Here is a 6,000-nt window from a genome sequence, read left to right as displayed (position 1 = left end):
TTGTATCTTGCAATCCAGCATTTCAGATTTTAGCTTGCCAAATATCCATGTCCTGTGCAACCTGGTCTGCTGGGAGGTGTCCCTGCCCATGCAGGGGGTTGGAACCAGGTGGTCTTTAGGGTCCCTTCCAACTCAAACCGTTCTATGGTTCTATGGGGTTTTTTTTTGTTTCTTCCAGTGATGTCTCCAGAATCCTTAGCCTCCATTCCTGCATTCATCATGCTGTGGGTAGGAGTTGCAGCAGAGCAAAAGGTTTATTCCAAGGAGCTGTACCAGCTTCCAGTGCAGGGATCCTCAGGGAGTACGTGGAGTCATTCTCATAGTAGCAAAGACCACAGAAGTAACACCCGTGCTGGGTAGACAGAAGCAGATGCTATTAATCAGTTACAGAAGGTAACACCCCATTGTGTCCATCTTTTTTCTAGATAGAGGCAACGGAGCAAACACCAACAACACTCTCCCACAGCCCCTGTCTTGCAGTGTCTGGGATTTGCTGCCAGTCCTTGCCTGAGCTCAAGGTAAGACCCCTGAGTCCCTTCTCCATGGATGCCCAAGTGCAGGGTGGTGACTTCCCTTCAGCAATCTGTGTGAGGGGGACATCCCTGCCTGGCTCAGGACACAACAGCAACAGCAGCAAGGTTGGATAGAAAAGAGAATAATATTTTTGGGAAATGTGTAGCGACATGCTTGAAGCACTGAACGGGTAAATCAGGTTCTGGTGGGGGGATTTAGGTTATGGATGGACTTGAGGATCTTCAAGGTCCCTTCCAACCAGGATGATTCTATGATTCTGTGATTTCAGGTTTCCTTTTTCTCCTATGTCCTCTTTTCATATGATAGTTGTAGACTACCTGAAAATAAACAGACTCAGCCTGGAGTGAAGATTCAAAGAGGATTGCTGCATAGAGGCACTTGGGGGGTTTTACAAGGTCTCCATCCATGGTCAGATCCCCTCTGACCTCCTCTACATAATAGGCACAGAAGGTGATGGTCTGAGTTTGGGTTGAATCTGCAGGTTCCCACTGTGTTCCTCGCTGTGCTCTGCTCCCTTTGGAATCTTGACTTGGAGTCATTACAAGGAGCTTATTTCTGAACACTGAAAAGCTGTCTGGGCTGGATTTCTGGAGTGTTACTGTTAGACATACTGCCTTAGGTGTCTATCTGATGCTGCCTCACATGACACTTTCAGAAGCTGAAAAGTGGGGTTTTCTGTGAAACCACCATATGGTAAACACGATCAAAGTTGGGCTGTCAAATTCAGAATAAATTCCTGCAGGATTTAGTCCTGAGTTCAGTTCTACTCAACGCTTTATTGCTTCCATCAGGGAATAAAGAACACACCCATATGATTTGTGGATGGCAGCTATGAAGTGCTTTGAAGTTAAGATCAAAATTGTGAACTGGACACATGGCACAAGAATCACAGTGGAGCAACCCAAGCTGGACAAGGACTGTGGCTGCTTTTAAGAAGGCAATGTCAGGTTGTCACATAGTAAACTGTAATTTCTGAGGCAGGACATTATGGAGTTAGGATGACTAACAGGGTTATCAAGAGAAATCATGGAATAATTTAATCATTTTTGTTGGAAAAAGCCTTTAAAAATCACTAACTCAGCTCTGCCGAGGCCACCACTGCCCCATGTCCCTCAGCACCATCTACAGGGCTTGGAAACCCCTCCAGGGATGGGGACTCGACCCCTGCCCTGGGCAGCCTGGGCCAGGGCCTGACAGCCCTTTGGAGAAAAAATTGTTCCCAAGATCCAATCTAAACCTTCCCTGGCACAACTTGAGGCCATTTCCTCTTGTTCCTGGGGAGCAGAGCCTGACCCCCCTGGCTCCAACCTCCTCCCAGGCAGCTGCAGAGCCAGCAGGTCTCCCCTCCCCTCCTTGTCTCCAGGCTGGACACCCCCAGCTCCCTCAGCTGCTCCTCCTCACACTTGTGCTCCAGCCCCTTCCCCAGCTCCCTTGCCCTTCTCTGGACACGCTCCAGCCCCTCCATGTCCTTCTTGCCCTGAGAGGCCCAGAAGTGACCCCAGGATTTAAGGTGCAGCCTTGAGTTATTGCATAGCACAAAGGGCAGTACAATTCCATACGTTGGCCCTGAAGACTTGGCAAAGGATCCCTAGGGATCGGGAATATTTCTTCACTTCCCAAAAAGCAGGGCAAGCTGAGCTGGAGATGAAAGACCAATAAATGCAGACTCTCACAGTCTCATTGTGTAATTCATTCCTCCTCCTTTCTTCCCCCACATAAAAGTCATAGTATACAAATCTTATGAAATACAAATAATTAATATTTGCCCATCACATTTTAGGAACTCTAAGATAACTTTAGGAAGTTCTTCTTCCATGTCTCTGATGGGGGGGAACCAACTAGTTTGCAGACCTTGCACCTAGGGCACATCATTGCTGTGAGGGAGTCCGAGCTGTGCTGGGATTTTTCTCCCTGTGAGCTTCTACATCCCTGACCTCTAAGCCTCCTTCCCCTTCCTTCCAAAACATAGGGATTCAGCTCTTCAGTGCTTTTTTGGTTACTCAGACCACAGCCTCCTGAGACGTGTTCAGCCAGAACACGCTGGAGCCTCTCTGCTCTGGAGACAGGCTGGGAGAATTGTTCAGCCTGGAGAAGAGAAAGGTCCAGGGAGACCTTAGAGCACCTTCCAGTGCCTGAAGGGGCTCCAGGAAAGCTGGGGAGGGACTTGACAAGGGCAGGGAGGGATGGGATGAGGGGGAACAGTTTCAGACTGATAAAGGGGAGATTTAAATGAGACAAGAGGAAGAAATTCTGGGCTGTGAGGGTGGTGAGACCCTGGCCCAGGTTGCCCAGGGAAGCTGTGGCTGCCCCATCCCTGGCAGTGTTGAAGGGCAGGTTGGATGGGGCTTGGAGCAGCCTGGGCTGGTGGGAGGTGTCCCTGCCCATGCAGGGGGTTGGATCTGGATGATCTTTAAGGTCCTTTCCCACCCAAACCAGTCTGTGATTTGGTGACTCTGATAACCTGTCCTGGTTTGGAAGGGAAGCTGCATACATTGTTTTACCATTTTCCTGGTTTTTTGTTTGTTTGTTTGTTTGTTTTTTGTTGGGCTTGTTTTTTGTTTTGTTTTTGTGTTTTTTTTTTCCTTCCACATCTGTTGATTAAATCATGCATTTACATTAAAAGAGCCTCACAGTCCAAGGCATAATCACCTCACTGTACTGAACAAGTCACAGCCTGCACTTAGATTATTACACAGCTATTCCACGTTAAATTATATTTGCAGCTATTAAAGGTGAAAAAAAAGCAGGAGTGAGGCCCACGTGGCTGCTGCAGGATGGCAGGAGCCTTACAGGAGGCATTTGGAGAACCACAAGGTCGTTTGCAATTCCCCATGCCTAATTAAGTTGTTCTCAATGTTAACAGCTGAAAAAAGCCATTCAGAGGAGTTCATGCACCAGCTTTGTCCAGCTGAATATTCTCTGTTCAGGGGTAAAAGCAAATAATGTGCAAGATGAAAATTCCTCACGTCTTAAACAGTTAGAACATGATCTAAAGAAAAGGTAACGATAATGATTCCTTTTTGTGCTCGTTAACAGGTTTCATATGGGTGAAACACCCTTTGCCATGCCAGCTGGGGGGAGCTGACTGAGCCAGAGCAACTTCTGCCCTGCTCCAGCACCGAAGGGAGGACTCAGGGCAGGTCTGCAGAGCCCTGGAGGCTGTTTGGAACCACAGGCTGATACTGAGGTAAACCAACAACATGCAAACTTTTAATGCTGCTTGGGTGCCCAGCCAAAATACCATTTCCATCACTGCATCCTTCTGCCTTTGAATGTGTGAATATACTTTGGGAAAATGTATATTCATCTCCAAAACAACAGGAATATTAAAATTAAACTAAATAGCAGGGAGACCAGGCTGTACTTGTGATCCACTCTAACAACACCCCAAAGTTCCATTCCCTCCTTATGCTCTGCTCCTGGCAGACACAAAGAATAATTTTCTCTGACTGAATGCTTTTCAGTCATTTCATTTTGGTTGAATGAAGAAGTATTTCTCCAGAACGTCTCTGGGAATGTTTCCCTCCTCCTAATACAGAAGATGATCTTACTGAGAGTTTTCTGTTTTTCAGCCCAGTCATGGTCTCTGCACCATTTCCACTATACAAAGTCCCACCAAATTCCCAGGCACGTTTTTTCCCACATTCCTTCCAGGAGAGCCTGTATTTCTCTGCCGGTCTCTCAGCCCCTGGGCAGGCAGCTGGGGAGTGATTCCTGGCCATGGTGAGCTTGGCATGTAGAGCCTGTCCCCATGGCAGACCTGGAGCCAGCAGACTGCTCCCCACCCCAGGGCCCTCCATAAATTTAACCAGTGAACTGCAATTCAAATGAACTGAGTAGTTCCTCTCTAAGCCCAGGCCATCCCAGTAGACAGCATTGGGACACTGAGCATGATAATGCCAGGGATTCCTGAGTTTGCTTTCTTTTATACAAAGCAGAAAATTGTCTTTCTGCCTGAAAAAAAGGGGGTCAGTTTGTCCCCACTGTTTCCCTTAATAGGAGTCAGTGTGACACAAAGAAGGAAAGATGTGGAGGAAAAGCCCAAATCCAATTGACCTTTGAAATGAGTGCATATTGTAACTTACATAATTATTCAAGTTGTCCATTTGAGAAGAGAATAATAAATGGAGACTAAAAATAATCCAGTAAGTAATTATTAATCAAATTCTGACCAATCTGGTGTTTGCAGCTTTACCTCTGGTGTCTAGAACCAGGGTTTCTTTAAAGAAGTAGGAAAAAAATGCTCCAAAAACAAACCACTGGTTTTGTTCTTTTCCCTTAGTAACTATTTATCATGTTTTACAAGCAGCAGTAGGGCTTCAGGAGTTGATTCCTGCAGCTGTTCCCTGCAGCTCCATGGTCTCATCTGACACAATCCCATGGAGCAGCTGGGACACCAGAGGAGCTGTGCCCCTTCCCACTGCCTGACAGTCCTGCCTGCAGCTTCTTGTGCAGGTCTGAGCTCTGACATCCTGCAGGAGCTGCTGCTGGTGTTCCTCTGCCAGCTGCCTCCTCTGTGCTTGGGAGTCGCTGCAGTGCCTGTGCCAGGCAAACACCCCTTGCTGCCTGTGGCTCAGGATTGCTGTGCCCAGGGCTGTGCCCAGGGCTGTGCCCAGTGTGGCCTGTAACTCCAAGCCTCTTGGAGCTTCTGAGGAAACACAAAGTTTGTTGAACACTCCTGTGACCTCAGCTTTGCGGAGGCACCAGCAGAGCAGGCTCTCTACCACATGTGATGTGAGGAAAACAGCTCCTCTCCTACACCTGCCCTCACCCCTGGCAGCCCTGGCTTCACAAGGCACTTCACTGCTTCTGGCGAGTGTCTCCAAATGCCATTTTCACCTGCAAATGACTAAGCAGACTCTGTATAAATTTTAAAGTCAAGGTTCCTGCCCTGCCTACGTGGCTGGCATCAGCACTGCCTCTCTACAGAGAGAATTTCTTGTAGCACAGTTAAGAGAAAGCTGGAATTGTTGATTGTCAGTCCCTGAGGGATGCATTTTGGTCAGAGCCCCAGTCCCAGCCCACGCAAGTGTAAGAAGAGAAGAGCACGCAGCTGTGTGGGTAATGAGCAGAGAGTTCATTAAGAGTTAGGACATCAAACTTGCAGAAAACTTAAGTGCTTATTCATGCTTCCTTTGCCTAAGATCAAATCCACTGTGACTCTGAAAGGAAAACTAGAAAAGTTTCAAGACAAGAAGGATGTCTCTGCTTCTCAATGAGCTGCTGCAAGTGGGATGAATAACCCGGAGAAGTTCTTCTCTTCCCTGAGTATCCTTGTGACTGACCTGTGTCTGAGGTGAGATACTACACCTTTGTTTCTTTAACTTCTGGTGCTAGGCAGGGATGTGTTTGTGTTGCAGGGCAGTCAGGTGAGCAGGAAGGGGAGAGACAGCAAGAAATACAAGTGCGCTCCTGGGAACTCCAGTGTGCTGCCTCAACACACTCAAACAGTAAAACTCCTATTTC

The 6,000-nt window shown here is 47.6% G+C and overlaps 1 long non-coding RNA gene across 1 annotated transcript; it reads left to right on the top strand.

The window, feature by feature from the left end:
• The first annotated feature begins 431 nt into the window (after nucleotides 1–431).
• LOC127385673 (uncharacterized) lies at nucleotides 432–5,824 on the top strand. The gene is made up of 3 exons (XR_007889727.1): nucleotides 432–518; nucleotides 3,571–3,721; nucleotides 5,679–5,824. It is a non-coding gene; the product is annotated as an uncharacterized LOC127385673 (long non-coding RNA).
• The last annotated feature ends 176 nt before the right edge of the window (nucleotides 5,825–6,000 follow it).

The sequence above is a fragment of the Apus apus genome, chromosome 5, assembly GCF_020740795.1.
Source record: "Apus apus isolate bApuApu2 chromosome 5, bApuApu2.pri.cur, whole genome shotgun sequence".
Lineage (NCBI taxonomy): Eukaryota > Metazoa > Chordata > Aves > Apodiformes > Apodidae > Apus > Apus apus.
Note: the sequence above shows the minus strand (reverse complement) of the source record. Positions and strands in the feature narration are given on the sequence as shown.